At 36.8% G+C, this 16,986-nt stretch overlaps 1 pseudogene; it reads right to left on the bottom strand.

Annotated features, from left to right (window-relative positions):
• Nucleotides 1–13,207: 13,207 nt before the first annotated feature.
• Nucleotides 13,208–13,525, bottom strand: LOC141520998 (cytochrome c, somatic pseudogene; annotated as a pseudogene).
• Between the last annotated feature and the right edge of the window lie 3,461 nt (nt 13,526–16,986).

Genomic DNA, 16,986 nt, shown 5'->3' with positions numbered 1-16,986 from the left:
TAGTAGTGGTGATAAAGGGTATTCTTGTTTCACCACTGTTTTGTGGGAATGCCTCAAGCCTATCCCCTTTGCATATAATGCTTGTTGATGGTTTCACATAGTTACTGAGTATTTTTCTAAGGAACAAAAGATTTTTCAGCATGTATTGATAGGATCATGTAATTTCTGATAGGAATATTATTGATATAATTAATTATACTAACAATTTTCCTAATATTAAACCAACACCGCCTTCCTGAGATCAATCCTACTTGATCATAATGTATTATCCTAGAGATAACTTGTTGAAATCATTTTACTCATTTTTATTCAAGTTTTTACATCTATATTCATAGGGGGATAGGTCTATAATTTTCTTTCTCCATTTTAACTCTTCCTGGTTTAGGTATCAGCACCATATTGGTGTCATAGAAAGAGTTTGGCAGTGTTCAGGTTTCTTCTATTTTTCCAAAAAAGTGTGTATAGAATTGCAAAAAATTATCTCTCAAATGTTTGATAGAATTCATTTGTGAATACATATGACGCTGGAGATTAATTCTTAGGGAGTTCAATGATGATTTGTTGAATTTCTTTTTCTGAGATAGGGTTATTTAGCTTCTTTACTTTCTCTTCATGTAATCTGGGCAACATATTTTTGCAAATATTCATTGATATCATTTAGATTGTCAAATTTATTGGCATAGAGTTCAGCAAAATAATTTTAAATTATTACTTGAATTTCCTTATCTCAGATAAAGCAAGTGCAAAAATAGATAGCCTTAAGAGAGATAAGCCATGCACTGTCAGAATAAAAGTACATTCCTTTCTATCCCCATTCAATTTCCTCCATAGGTTGATCAAATCTAGGTTTTCTAACAATCTATTTACCTCCTTAACATCCTTCTTGTTTATTTTATTATTCAATTTGTCTAAATCTAAGAGTGGGAGGTTGAGGTCTCCCACTACTAGAATTTTGCTTTCTATGTCTTTCTGAAGCTCTTTCAACTTCTCAAGAATTTGGATGCTGTCCCACTGGGTGCATACATATATAGGATTGAAATTACTTTATTGTTTATGGTACCTTTTAGGAGGATATAGTTTCCTTCCTTATTTTTTAATGCTATCTGTTTTTGCACCTTTTGTCTGATATAAATATTGCTGCACCTACTTTTTTCATTTCAGCTGAAGCATATATAATTGCTCCAACCTTTTACCTTTACTCTATATGAGTGTCTCTCTGCTTCAAATGAGTTTCTTGAAAACAGCATATTGTAGGATTCTGTTTTTTAATTCAGTCTGCTATTCTCTGACATATTAAAGGAAAGTTCATCCCATTATCATTCAAAGTTACAATTGCTAATTCTTCATAGTCCTCCATGCTATCTTCATTCAGTCTGTATTTTTCCCCTTTTTTCCCTTTATCCCTACTCACCAGTATATTGTTTCTGAATACTTACTCCTTCCCTGTGTTTGTCCTCTAATATCAACCCCCCTTTTCTTTCCCCTTTCACTTTTTCCCTTTTTCCCTTCCTTCTGTTTGCTCCCCTTTTTCTCCCCCTCCCCATACCCCCTCCTTTTCTTTGATTTTAATGCTTGAAAGTTAGGATAAGTTTCTTAACTTAACTAAGTATGTCTAGGTTAACTTTAAGCCAAGTCTGATGAGATGAAGGTTAAGCTGGTTCTCACTTCGTCCCTTTTTCAACTTAATTATAATATGTCTTTTGTTCCTCTTGATGTAATGAGATTTATCTTGTTCAGTCTCCCTTCAATCTCTATTTTCCTTACTGCTCTCTTATTTTTTAGAAAAGTGGGATAGGTACAAAATTATTTATTTAGTTTTGGAATATACAATTAATTTCCTTTTTGTTTTTTTAATTTATTTTTATTAAATGTTTTATTTGAGTTTTACAATTTCATCCCCAATTTGCTTCTCTCTACCCCACTATGGAAAGCACTCGTTCAGTCTTTACTTTGTTTCCATGTTGTACCTTGATGCAAATTGGGTTTGATCAGAGAGAAATCATATCCTTAAAGAAGAGGAGAGAAGTCTAAGAGGTAACAAGATCAGACAATAAAATATCTGTTCCTTATCTGGATACAGATGGTATTCTCCTTTGCAGACAGCCCAAAATTTTTCCCAATTGTTGCACTGATGGAATGAGCAGGACCTTCAAGGTTAAACATCACTCCTATGTTGATGTTAGGGTATACAGTGTTGTTCTGGTTGTGGTCATCTCACTCAGCATCAGTTCATGCAAATCCCTCCAGGCTTCCATGAAATCCCATTCCTCCTGGTTTCTAATAGAACAATAGTGTTCCATGACATACATATAGCAGAGTTTGCTAAGCCATTCCCCAATTGAAGGACATTTACTTGATTAACAATTCTTTGCCACCACAAACAGGGCTGCTATAAATATTTTTGTACAAGTAATGTTTTTATCCTTTTTCATCATCTCTTCAAGGTATAGACCCAGTAGTGGTATAGCTGTGTGAAAGGGTATGCACATGATTGCCGTTTGGGCATAGTTGCAAATAGCTTTCCAGAAGGGTTGGATGAGTTCACAGCTCCACCAACAGTGTAATAGTGTCCCATATTTACCACAACCCTTCCAACAATGATCATTATCCTCCCTGGTCATATTGGTCAATCTGAGAGGTGTGAGGTGGTACTTCACAGAATCTTTAATTTGCATTTCTCTATTACTTAATGATTTAGACCCTTTTTTTCATATGGCTATGGAGCTTTGATCTACTCATCTGTAAATTGCCTTTGCATATCCTTTGATCGTTTGTCCATTTGTTTTAAAAATATGACTCACTTCTCTGTATATTTTAGAAATGAGTCCTTTGTCAGAATCATTAGTTGTAAACATTATTTCCCAATTTACTACATTTCTTTTGATCTCGGTTACATTGGTTTTAACTGTGCAAAAGCTTTTTAATTTAATGTAATCAAAATAATCTAATTGGTTTTTGGTGTTCTCCAGCTCTTCCTTAGTGATAAATTGAACCCCTTTCCATACATCTCACAGGTAAAGTAGTCCGTGATCTAATTTGCTTATAGTATTGTTTTGTTATGTCTATCTATATCCTGTAACCCTTCGGATCTTATCTTGGTAAAGGGTGTTAGGTGTTGGTCTAATCTAAGTTTCTTCCACACTACCTTCCAATTATCCCAGCAATTTTTATCAAAGAGAGTTTTATCCCAATGGCTGGACTCTTTGGGTTTATCAAACAGTAGATTACCATAATCATCTCCTGATTTAACACCTAGTCTATTCCCATGCTCCACCACTCTATTTCTTAGCCAATGCCAAACAGTTTTGATTACTTATGCTTTATAATAAAATTTTCCATCAGGCAGGGCTAAGCCACCTTCTTTTGCACTTTTTTTCATTAATCTCCTGGCAATTCTAGGCTTTTCTAACTCATTAAAGTAATTTTTGGAAATGTTATTGGTAGGGCACTAAACAGATAGTTTAGTTTTGGTAGAATTGTCATTTTTATTATATTAGCTCTACCTATCCATGAGCAGTTGCTATTTGCCCAATTATTTAAATCTGATTTAATTTGCATGACAAGTGTTTTATAATTTTTTTCAAAAAGATTCTGAGTCTGTCTTGGCAAAAAGACTCCCAAGTATTTTGTATTGTTTGAGGTTACTTTGAATGGGATTTCTCTTTCTAGATCTTCCTGCTCTATCTTCCTAGACATATATCGAAAAGTTGAGGATTTATGAGGGTTTATTTTATAACATGCAACTTTACTAAAATTGCTAATTTTTTCCAGTAGTTTTTTGGATGATTTCTTGGGATTCTCTAGGTAGACAATCATGTCATCTGAAAAGAGTGTGGTTTTGTCTCTTCCTTCCCAATTCTAATTCCTTCAATTTCTTTTTCTTCTCTAATTTCTGATGCTCACATTTCTAATACAATATTAAATAGTAGTGGTGATAATGGGCACCCTTGTTTCACCCCTGATCTTATTGGGAATGCCTCTAGACTCTCCCCATTGAATATAATGCTTGTTGATGGTTTCAGATAGACATTGCTAATTATTTTAAGGAACAGTCGATTTATTCCTACACTCTAGTGTTTTTAATAGGAATGGATGCTGTATTTTGTCAAAAACTTTTTAAGCCTGTGTCCATATGATCATATGATTTCTGTTAGGTTTGTTGTTCATATAATTGAGTATATTAACAGTTTTCCTAATATTGAACCAACCCTGCATTCCTGGAATAAATCCTACTTTATCATAATGTATTATCCTAGTGACAACTTGTAGTAATCGTTTGGCTAAGATTATATTTAAGATTTTTGCATCTATATTCATCAGGGAAATTGGTATATAAATTTCTTTCTCTGTTTTAACTCTTCCTGGTTTAGGTAACAGCACCATTTTGTTTTAATAGGAAGTGTTACACAGACTTTTATCCTTCCCTATTTTTCCAAAGAGTTTATATAGAATTGGAACCAATTGTTGCTTAAAAGTTTGGTAGAATTCACTTGTGAATCCATCAGGCCCTGGAAATATTTTTTTAGGGAGTTCAATGATGGCTTGTTGAATGTCTTTTTCTGAGATAGGGTTATTTAGGTATTTAATCTCTTCTTCATTCAAACTGGCTAACTTATATTTTTGTAAATATTCATCCATTTCAATTAGATTATCAAATTTTTTGGCATAGAGTTGGACTGCCCTCGTTTTTAAGGAGGTATTGTTAATAATCATTCTATCTGAGTCACAGAAAATTTATGAGTGTTTATAACCTCTACCTATATATATTCTCTCTGATAGTGCTACTATTCTCAAGAGTCATGGGACTCTTTCATTCATGTGGTTATATAGCCAGTTGCCTCTTAAATGATAGCAGTTTTTTCCTACCTTTTCATGTGTCTCTTGAGTCTCCTGTTTGATGCTCAAATTTTTATTTAGCTCTGGTCTTTTCATCAGGAAATCTTGCAAGTATACCATTTTATTAAATGTCCATTTCTTCCCTAGAAGAGAAAACTCAGCTTTGCTGGGCATGGAATTCTTGGCTGCATTTCAAGCTCCCTTGCTCTTTGGAATATCTCATTCCAGGCCCTTCTATTCCTTAAAGTTCCTGTGGGCAGGTTCCACACAACCCTTACTGTGATGCCTTAGTATTTAAATTTTTTTCTGGCTTCTTGTAGAATTTTTTCTTTGATAGTTCTAGAATTTGGCCACAGCATTCATTGGTGTTTTCATTTTAGGATCTCTTTCTGGAGGGGATAAATGTATTCTTTCAATAACTATTTTGCCCTCTGGTTCCATGATAACAGGGAAAATTTCCATCACCAGCTCCTGTAATATTAACTTCAGGCTTTTTTTCTCGTCAATGTTTTCAGGAAGGCGGACAATTCTCAGATTCTCCTCTCTTTATGTGTTTTCAAGTTCAGTGGTTTTGCTGATGAGGTATTTTACATTTTTTTCGATCTTTTGGTTTTGTTTAAGATAATCTTATTGTTTCATGAAGTCTTTAATTTGTGCCAATTCCATTCGTTTTTTATAGAACATTTTTCTTCATTTATCTTTTGCAACTCCTTTTCCATTTGGTCAATTCTACTTTTGAAAGACTTTTCTATTTGCCCTGGTGTAGTTTTGAGAGATTCATGTTCTTTTTGGATTTGCCCAATTGAGGATTAGAGAAAATCATCTTTTTGCATTTGCCAAATTGAATAAGTGAGAAAGTTAATCTCATTTTTATTTGTGCAATTGTATTTTCCAAGGATTAGTTTGCTTGCTGTAAGATGTTCATTTTCTCTTACAATGTGTTAATTTTCTCTTGAGTTTCTTTTTCCAAATTTTCCAATTGATTTTTAGACTCTTTCCTGATTTCTTCAAGGAAGTCTTTCTGGACTAGAGATGAGTTCATTTTCTTCTCAGCAGTTCTAGTTCTGTCTGGGTTAGAATATGTTTCTTATAAGTACTTGTCCATGGGCCCCCCTTTTTTCTGAAATTTTTTCCCATCTTCCTAGGATCTGGGGGGAGCTGGCTCTTAGAGGTTTGCTTTGAAGATCATAGAGGCTTTGTTCAATTTTCTTAGTTATTTAAATTCCAGCAAGTAGGGGCCACTGGATGCTTTCTCTCCAGTGTTTGAGGTCCTCAGAAGCAGGATCTGAGTTGACCTTGAACACTGGACTGGGCTCTGGGGGTGGGAGATATTCTCCTATTGTTGTGTGAACTCCATTGCCCTGAGGGGGTGGTTGTGGTGGAGGGGCAGGTGGTATTTAATGTTTTTTCTAGGCAAAGGGATAAAGTGAAAGAATGGAATTCAAGTCCCTGGCCCAGCTGTTTGTTTACCAGGTATACTCTGAAACTGTGTGCTGAAACTCACCCTCCTTTAGTTCCCCTCTTCCAGGTCAAAAACTCTGCAGCTATAGTTGGAACTCACTCATGCCACTGACTAAAGTCTCTTTGGTGAGGCTGGTCCTCTGTCTTCCCCCCAGGTTCTCTCCCCATTCTTATTTTCTACTCTCATCTCCCAGTTGACCCATGGTCCCCTGAGACAGACCTTCTTGGTAGATGTTCTTCTCCTAGCTTCTCTTTCTAGATTATGTTGATCAAATTTCTGTTAAGAGGATTCTCTCATATTATTTTTAAGGGGAAGGAGAAGCAATTATCACAGTGCCTGTCTTCTCTCCACTGTCTTGACAAGAAATACCAACCCCTCCAACTTTGATGATTGAACAGAGTCAAACTTTAAAAAAAAAGCCATTCCTTAGCATTCCCTAGTTGACAAATGGTTAAAGGATATGCATAGACAATTTACAGATGAGGAGATCAAAGCTATCCATACTCATATGAAAAATTGCTCTAAACCATTACTTATTAGAGAAATGCAAATAAAAGCTTCTCTGGGGTACCACCACATACATTTCAGACTGGCCAATATGAACAGAAAGGACAATGATCTTTTTTGGAATGGTTGTGGGAAATCTGAGACACTAATACATTGTTAGTGGAGCTGTGAAGTCATCGAACCTTTCTGGAGAACAGTCTGAAATTATGCCCAAAGGGCAATAAACATGTCCATACCCTTTGATACAGCAATGCCACTACTGGTTCTATACCCAGAAGAGATCATGAAAAAGGGTAAAGACATCCCTTATGCAAAAATATTCGTAGCAGCCCTGTTTGTTGTGAAAAAGAACTGGAAATCAAGTAAATGTCCTTCAGTTGAGGAATGACTTAACAAACTGTGGTATATGTATGTCATGGAACATGATTGTTTTATTAGAAACCATGAGGATTGGAAATTCAGTGAAGCCTGGAGGGATTTGCATGAACTGATGCTGAGAGAGATGAGCAGATCCAGAAAAAAATTGTATACCTTAACAGCAACATGGGGATGATGATCAGCCTTGGTGGATTTCTTGATTCCATCAATGCCAAAATCAGGGACAATTTGGAATTGTTTGTGTTTGAGAATACCATCTGTGTCCAGAGAAAGAACTGTGGAGTTTGAACAAAGACCAAGGACTATCAACTTTAATTTTGAAAATAAAAACTGATCTTGCTATGTCTTATACTTTATTTTTCTTCCCTAAGTATATGATTTCTCTCTCATCATATTCAATTTGGATCAATGTATACTGTGGAAACAATAAAAAACTTGCCAAATTGCCTTCTGTGGGAGGTGGGGGAGGGAGTTTAAATCAGGGTAAAAATATAAAACTCAAAATAAATAAAATCTTTAAAGTAAAAAGAAAATAAGCTTTTAGTGTATATGTATTCAGGATTAAAATAGATAAAATTTTTAAAATGAACTTATTTAATTTCATGGCATAAAGGAGATGCCATATAGATATTTATTCTTCCTCCCCTTTCAAATGCTTCCACCTGCTAATCTTTTTCCTTTCTGTGGTTGCCTTCCTTCAACTGTATGTAACTTGAATGTTCTTTATATATGCATAATATCTACTTAGAGTAAAAAAATGAGCTCCTTTCAAATGGTTGTTTTTCCTATCTTTCATCCCTGCTATTTAGTAGAGTTTGTACCACATAGTCAGTGCTTTCAGAAATAGTTAAATGGAGCACAGGATAAGCGGAGTCTGGGAAACCTAAGTTCCAATTTAGCCTCAAAAACACATGGATTTGGCCCTGGAAAAGTCATTTGACTTTGATCTACCCCAGTTTCCTCTAATATCATTAGAAATAATAATAATAATACCTGTTTATTAGTGTTGTTGAAATTATCAAATGATGTAATATTTGAAATATCATTAGCTTAGAGAATAGCATATATTACATTCCTTCTATCCTATAAAATTCTTGATAATGATTATTGACTAGAACAATTATTGAGGAGGGGCCAGTCCAAAGATATACAGTTTTAGAGCAAGGAAAAATGTGAGGTAGATAGTATGAACTTAGTTTGAATCTTATGCCAAACAATTTATATATCTATGAGACTGAGTAAATCACCTACCCTTACTGTGCCTCAATTTCTTCCTCTGGAAAATGTTTGGGATTGATTGCTTCCATACTTCATTCCAACTATAAAATGAAGATTTAAATTTGCATTTAAAAGGAAACTTAATGAGATTTTTGCACCCAAATGATTTGTCCTTTTTAAGTTAGAGATTATGAAATATGTTTAATATGGGTGGCCATCTTTGAAATGACTTTGTCATTCCTTTTTGAATATATCTTTAAAGATTGTTTAAAATTAGCAAGAAAAAAACTTCTCATTACTTACTAGATAATGAATTCACTAAAATTGTCTTTAGATAACTTTCAGTTCTACCTTAAAGGATGGATATTTGTCACTTTTAAGGATATATATGATAAAGTACTGTAGTTATTTAAAATGATCAAAAGGGATTTACAAAAGAAGAATTATAAATCTCTTTTGAGGAAGGCTGAAACAACTGAATAAGTGTACAACCTCCCAAGTTGATCATTGTGAATAACAAGTGTCATTTGAAAATGTAAGCCCAGGTGTGATTACTGAAAAATGAAAATAATTTTAAAACATTATTTTCACACCTCATATACTAAATCTTTAACATTTGTATGATGTGTCTCTTGATTTGAAGAACAAATTTGTGAGGTCATTTAAGCATTGATTGTTCAATAATAATCTCTGAAGCTGAAATGGTTAACTTAATTTAAATTAAATAAGAAATACTAATATTTGGTTTCTGTTTATTTCTTTCTTTTTCTGTCAGAAAGAAACATTTGAGCACTCAACCCTGAAGCATTAATAAATATTGGCCTGAATCATAATACATAGAATAGTCCAAGGAGCCAGAGAAAAAAAACCTGAACCAGTTAAAAACATATCCCATTCCAAATGATAACATTTATAATAATTCAGAACAAAACAAAGATGTCATCCCAAGATGAAAATAAATTTATTTAAAAAATTTATCATTTGGTAGCATAGGATAAATAAGATTTTATCTTCTCTTACCCATAATATCATATCATCAATATTTTTTTTTACTTTTGGTTATATTTAGTTTATTTTCCAACTATATTCAATTATAATTTCTTTTTTATACGTTTAAAGATTTTATTTATTTTGTGTTTACAATTTTTCCTCTATTCCTGCTTCCCTATCCCTTACAGAAGGCAATTTGCATTTACATTGTTTCTTAGGCATATATTGATCCAAATTAAATGTGGTGAGAGAGACATCATATCCTTAAGGAAGAAAAATAAAATATAAAAGCTAGAAAGATTACATATTAAGATATGATTTTTTTTCAAAATTAAAGATAATAGTCCTTGGTCTTTGTTCAAACTCCACAATTCTTTCTTTGAATACAGATGGTATTCTCCATCACAGATTGCACCAAATTGTCTCTGATTGTTGCACTGATGGAATGAGGAAGTCCATCAAGGTTGATCATCATCCCCATGTTGCTGTTAGGGGGTACAATATTTTTCTGGTTCTGCATAACATGCACAGCATCTATTCATACATATCTATCAAGGCTTCACTGAATTCCCATCCCTCCTGGCTTCTAATAGAACAATAATTTTCCATGACATACATATAATAGTTTGCTAAGCCATCCGCAAAATGAAGGACATTTACTTTATTTCTAATTCTTTGCCACCACAAACAGGGCTGCTGTGAATATTATTTGTACAAGTGATGCTTTTACCCTTTTTCATAATCCCTTCAGGCTATAGTAGTGGTATTGCTGGGTCAAAGGGTATGCACAGTTTTGTTGCCCTTTGGACATAATCCCCATAGTGTTCTACAGAAAGGTTGGAAGAGTTCACAGCTCTACCAACAATGTATAAGTTTCCCCAGATTTCCCTCATCCCTTCCAACAATGATCATTGTCCTTTCTGACCACTCTGAGAGGTGTGAGGTAGTCCTTCAGAGATGGTTCATTTTGCATTTCTCTAATAAATAGGATATGCATTTTAAAGTAGTTTTCAATGCCCCTCCTTTCTGCTAGACTTTCTTCAATTTCCTAGGATCTTTGTTGGGGAAGAGGGTGACTAGCAGAGGTTTGGTTTTAAAAACCTTAGAGATTTAACTCATTGGGTTTTTAACTCCAAGTTCCCTTTCCATTAGGAGGTACTGATTATTTACTCTGGAGTGTCTGTGGCCTTGATTTGAGACCTGGAGAGCATAGGGGAGCAGCAGGGTCTGAATTATCTTTGAACAATTTGGGCTGGTCCCTGGGGTGAAAATGTCAATCACCTTATTCAGCTAAGTGAGCTCTGCTGCCCACACATGAGCCTGGTGAAGGTGGTGCTGTTACTTTGTATGTTCTGGGGAGAGGGCTTCCCCACCAGTGATCCTGACCTGGCTCTCTGCCTCACTTACCTCTAATCTAAAATCCATAAGCTTTGCCCAGCTCCATTCCATACATTTCTTATTAAACTTTCCTTCAAGTATGAAGCACATGGAAACACAGACAAAATTTTAAATGATGAAATCTGGCCATTACTGAGGTAGTTAAATAATGTGTTGCTGTTAAGGCAATGGACAAGAAGATCTACTGTGTTTTAAGCAAAACCCTTTTATAAAACCTTAATCTTTCTAGATGATCATTGTCAAGCAAGCACTACTAATTTGGAAGCATAAGATCTATTGTCAAATATAACATCAGACAGAATTTGATAATAATGCATATTCATTTCACATAAAATGCTTCTAAAAAAATCTGGCAATTTCTGTTCAAGATGGAGGAGACAAGACAGGCACTGTGCTAAGGTCTCTCATTTCCCCTCAGAAATAATATGAAAGAAGTGTATTAATAGAAATTCCATCTAAAAACACAGAAAGAGAAGTTTGAAGATGAACATCTACCAACAAGGTCCGTTGAAGGTGATCCTGGGTGAACTAGGGGCAAAGAGCAGAGAGCCAGGTCAGGATCATTGTCAGGGTAAAGCCAGAGAACTGGCCTTAGCAATGGAGGCTTTGCAGTTGGGAGTGGCAGCTCTGAGGAACAACCTTAACTGCTGAGTTCCTGGCTGTGGGAATGGAGGTCTGGGAACCTCAGTGGGGCTAGAGGACTAGTTCCAGCACAGGGAGTTCTAGAATGCAGCTGGACATCAATCCACTTGCAGCAGGGTGGCACAAGGATCTGCTTGACTTGGGCCATGATCTCTATAATTTCAGGGGAGACCTCTCCCCAGAACATACAAAGTAGCAGCACCTCCTATCTTTAAACAATTTGGGTTGACCCACACATGTGCTTGGGGAAGGCTGAGAGATGTTGAGTGGTACCTCAGAGATACTTTAATTTGCATTTCCCTAAGAAGTAATGATTTAGAGCAATTTTAATATGACTAAGGATTGCTATGATTTCCTCATCTGTAAAATATCTCTGCATATCCTTTGACCATTTGTCAAATGGGGAATGGCTTTTTTTCATAAATTTGACTCAGTTCTCTCTATATTTTAGAAATGAGTCCTTTGTCAGAAAAAAATAGTTGTAAAAATTGTTTCCCAGTTTCCTACATTTCATTTGATCTTGATTATATTGTTTTTGTCTACTCAATAGCTTTTTAATTTAATTTAATCAAAATAATCTAGTTTGTCTTTAATGATTTTTCTACTTCTTCCTTGTTCATAAACACCTTCCCTTTCCATAGATCTGACAAGTGAACTATTTCTTGATCTCCTAGTTAGCTTATAATATTTTTGATCTAAATCCTGAATCCATTTTGGTATTATCTTGGAATAGGGTGTGATGTATTGGACTAATCCAAGTTTCTGCCATACTAACTTTCAAATTTTCAAACAGTTTTTATCAAATAATTTTTATCCCAATAGCTGAACTATTTGGGTTTATCAAACAGAAGATTACTATAATCATGTCCTTTCATTACACATATTCTATTCCCCTGATCCACCACTCTATTTTTTTATCCAATAGCAGACATTTTTTTTATATTCACAAATGTTTAATGGCTGAATCAAGTTTTGGGGGTGACCATGGATGTACTAATGGCACATCTCCATACAACTGAATCCTCCAAGTGCAATAAGTTTTAAATATGGCTAAAGATGTAGTACTAATGGGACATCCCTAAACTGGACTCTCCAAGTGAATATACCACTGCTATTCACAAACTAAGAACATGTCTGTAATCTTTCCATTCAACAGGTCTTCAGGAGATCCTATCTCCAACTGAACTGCAGCAAGGATGGGATGACCTTTACTCAAGTCCTTAGACAATACACTGAAATGCCTTTCAACAAGTGAAAGGCAGTATTTAATGAAATCATTGTAATTTAAGTTACTTATGCACAAAGTTAGGGAACTTAAGATGGGATTCAATAGGACTGGCCTTGGGACAGGCTGGGGCCTAACCCCCCCCCCAAGAACAATTCCCCCCACCCCCCCAAAACCAGTAACAGGTAAAACACATATGAAATTATTAAGTAGGCTTCCCCCAGAGTTTGGTGAAAGAAGCCAGATTTAATTAAAACTTTTCTAAGACGTGGGGCACGGGCACCTAGCCCTTGCTTTACAAAAAAAAAAGTTGCCTAAATCTTTTAAAATAAACATTCAAGTATGACAGCTTGGTGGTGACCGAAACAGATAGAAGGGAGATTTCTAACCCCAAGCCTACCTAATCTGCATAATTTCTCTATTGGAACAACCATTCATGATCGAAATGCTCAGGGCCATGAGACCAATTAAATAGGGCCATTATGGTACAGGTACAAAAAGGAAAGGAGTCTCCTGGGCTGCTTCAGACAATAAATAAGGTGGTGGCGCTGCTACTCACTGGTGGCCTTCTTCAGGTAGGCTATCAAGTCGGCCCGCTCACCCTTCTTCTTGATGCCTGCGAAGATCATCTTGGTGCCTGGGATGTACTTCTTGTGGTTCTCCAGGTACTCCATCAAGGTATCCTCTGCCCAGGTGATGCCTTTGTTCTTGTTGGCGTCGGTGTAGGAGAAGCCGGCGGCCTGGCCCATCTTGCGACTGAACAGCCCATTCAGGTTGGGGCCGGTCTTGTGCTTGCCGCCCTTCTCCACCATGTGGCATTGGGAGCACTTCTGCATGAGGATCTTCTTGCCCTTCTCCACGTCCCCCATTGCAGCCCAGTCCCTGGTCCAGCCTGCTGCGCCCTGAGCTGCCTCTCAATAGCAGACATTTTTGATGACTGATTCTTTAAAAGAAAATTTTACTTTTTGTCATCTTCGTGTACACTTTTTTACATTGAATCCCTGGAAATTCTTGACTTTTATTGCTCCATATTTAGTTACTTAAAGTTTTTTCTAGCTCATTAAAATAATGAAATTTTGATTTATAGGGCAGTAAAGAAGTGGTTTAATTTTGAAAGCCCCCTGTTTCATTAAAAGTCCATCTTTTACTCTAAAAGAGGTTTTTCAGTTTTCTTGTGTAGTTGATTATCAATTGTAAACCAAGATAGTTGCCTTCTGGAATATCAGGATCCAATTCCTACAAGCCCTTTATCTATGTGCTGCCAAATTCTGGCTCTATACCCATAGTAGTTGAATTGTTTCTTTCTGGCAGTTTTTAGTATTTTCTCTTTGATTTTGGAGTTTGGGAATTTGGCTATAATATTCCTGTAAGTTTTAATTTGGGGATTTCTTTTAGGAAGTGACTGATGGATTCCATCAATTTCTATTTTGCCCTTTGCTTCTAGGAAATCAAGGCAATTTTGCTGTACAATTTCTTGAAAAATGTAGTCTAGATCCACTGCCAATATTGCAGAGAGAAGGCAGTCACTCTTCTATAAGTGCTCCTGATTCGCCCTCAAAAATAACATGACAGAAAGCTCTCAACAAAACTCATTAAGAGAAGGTAGAAGAAGAAGGTCTGTCTCGAGGGACCAGGAGCAGAGAGGAGTGAGCCAGTATAGGGATACCTGTAGGATGAAGTCATAGGACTGCTTTAGCCACAGAGGTCTTAGTGATTGGTGATTCCAACTTGAGCCATGGAATGTTTGGTTGGGGGAGAGGAGCTCTGGTTAGCCCCACACGAGTTACAGAGCATGGCTGGGAATCAACCTGGTCCTGGGAGCCTGAGCTCCATACCTTTTGTGGAGCAATCTCCCCAGAACCACCCAGAAATCCTCCTGCTTCCCCTCAGGCTCAGGTGTGGGCAACACAGGTTACTCAGCTGAAAGAGAGATTAACTCCCTCATCCACGGCCTCATCCATGGTTCAACATAAAATCAGACCCTTCTTCTGAAGGCCCCAAACATTCCAGAGAAAGCAAACAATTCCCCTACTGGCCAACTCATGGAATTACTAAGACAAGTGAACAAAGTTTCTAGGGTTTTCTAAAGCAAACATCTGAGAGTCAGCCACTCACCCCACAAAAGATTCTAGGAAAATGAAGAAGGGTCAGCTGAAATGCGGGCCAATGAAGAAATAAATATAGAAGAAATGGATTCTAACCCAGAGAGATCTAGCACTTCTGAGGAGAATATGAATTGGCCTCCATGCCAGAAAGACAGCCTTTAAGAAATCAGGAAGGAGTTTAAAAATTAATGGGGAAATTGGGAAATGAAATTCAAGAGCAAATTGATATGACAAAAGAGAAAATTAACAGAAAAAACTTTTTACAGAATACAGCACCTATTCTTGTAAAAACACTAGAGACTTTAGGAATAAAGGGATTGTTCCTTAGCATAATAAGCAGAATCTATCTGAAACCAAAAAGAAGCATTACATGCATTGGAGTTAGGCGAGAAGCATTCCCAATAAGATCAGGGGTGTAGAATTCTGGTCAAAATGGTGGAGAGAAGACACGCACAGTTCTAAAGTATCCTGATCTCTTCCTCATCTATCACATGAAACAGACCTCTTAAAAGGAATCTGACTCACTAAACCCAGAAAGAAAAGCCAGGAGAAAGAACATCTCCCTCGAGATTTGTCTCCAGCAGCAGCTTTAGCCAAATTCAGGGTTGGGGTGAGTCTGGGTTCAGAGGGAGAATCAGCCCTAATCAATGAGATTAGCAGTCTGAGGGCCCAAGAGCTGGACCAGCTGGATCAACAGTAGGGCTGGACGACAGGGGCTTGGGTCAGCTGAGGAGCAGAGGTGCTGGTGTTGGTGCTGTCCCCTGGGAGTGACAGAGCTGGGGGGAGAGTTCTAGTGCAGGAGAGCTATGGACACCATCCTGGGCTCCCCTGGCCCCATTACAACTCAGACCTCCTCCCAAACAAACAAATGCAAACTACTTCTACCTCAGGCCCAGGTGTGTGAGCAGAAGAACCAGCCCAGCTGAGGAATGACCTCAGGCCAGGGCAAAGCCCACTACTGATTGAAGGCAGAAGAATTCAATACCTCCAACCCCTCCCTTCAAGCAAAGGGAGAAGGCCTCAGTCAAGGTCACAGTCACTCCAGAGAAAGCAACCAACAACTCCTACTGGCCATCCAGAGAAAATTCACTCAGTGAGTAAAGCCTTTAGTGATCCCAAGCCCATGGTGAACCAGCCCCCACCCCCCAGCTCAAGGTCTTAGCAAAATGAAGAGGGGTCATCAGAAAGGTGGATACATAGAAAAATTCCTGGAAGGGAAAGACCCAAACTCAGAGAGACCTGGAACCTCTGAGGAGAATACAATATGGTCTCCAGCACAGAAAGACTTCCTTGAAGAAATGAGGAAGGAGCTTAAAAATTTGGGAGAGACAATTAATACCTTGCAACAAGAAAACAAAAACTTAGAAAGTACAATCGGACCAAAACAAAATGAGAATAATTCTCTCAAATCCTCAAATGAGCAAATGAAAAAAGAAATTAATTATCTCAAAACCTCAATTGGTCAAATGGAATGCTCTTTCACAAGTAGAACTGACCAATTGGAAAAGGTATTGCAAAAGGTTAATGAAGAAAACTCCTCCCCCCAAAAAAGAATGGAGTCTACAGAAACAAATGACTCCAAGAGACAGCAAGAGTCAGTTAAACAAAATCAAAAAAATAGAAAAAACAGAAGCAAAATAAAATACCTAATCAACCAAACCACTGACTTGGAGAATAGATCAAGGAGTAGAAACCTGAAAATTATAAGACTTCCTGAAAACATAGAAGAGCAAAAATGTCTGGACTTAATATTACAGGACATAGCGATGGAAAACTGCCCTGATATCATGGAACCAGAGGGCAAAGTAGTTATTGTAAGAGTAAAACAATCCCCACCAGAAAAAGATCCTAAAATGAAAGCACCAAGGAATGTTGTGGCCAAACTCCAGAACTGTCAGATAAAAGAGAAAATCCTGGAAGCAGCCAGAAAGAAACTATTGAAATATCAAGGAGCCACAGTAAGGATCATGCAGGATCATCAACATTAAGGAATTGAAGTGCCTAGAACAAAATATTTCGAAGAGCAAGGGAGCTTGGAATGCAGCCAAGAATCTACTTTGCTGCAAAGCTAAGCCTTCTCTTCCAGGGAAAAAGATGGACATTTAATGAAATGGAAAAATTCCAAAAATTTCTGATGAAAATACCAGAGCTAAACAGAAAATTTGTACATCAAACAGGAGGTTCAAGAGACCCATGAAAAGGTAAAAAAACGGGAGGCAGTAAAC

Source organism: Macrotis lagotis, chromosome 1 (assembly GCF_037893015.1).
Source record: "Macrotis lagotis isolate mMagLag1 chromosome 1, bilby.v1.9.chrom.fasta, whole genome shotgun sequence".
NCBI lineage: Eukaryota > Metazoa > Chordata > Mammalia > Peramelemorphia > Peramelidae > Macrotis > Macrotis lagotis.
This window is presented reverse-complemented; position numbering and strand designations above follow the sequence as displayed.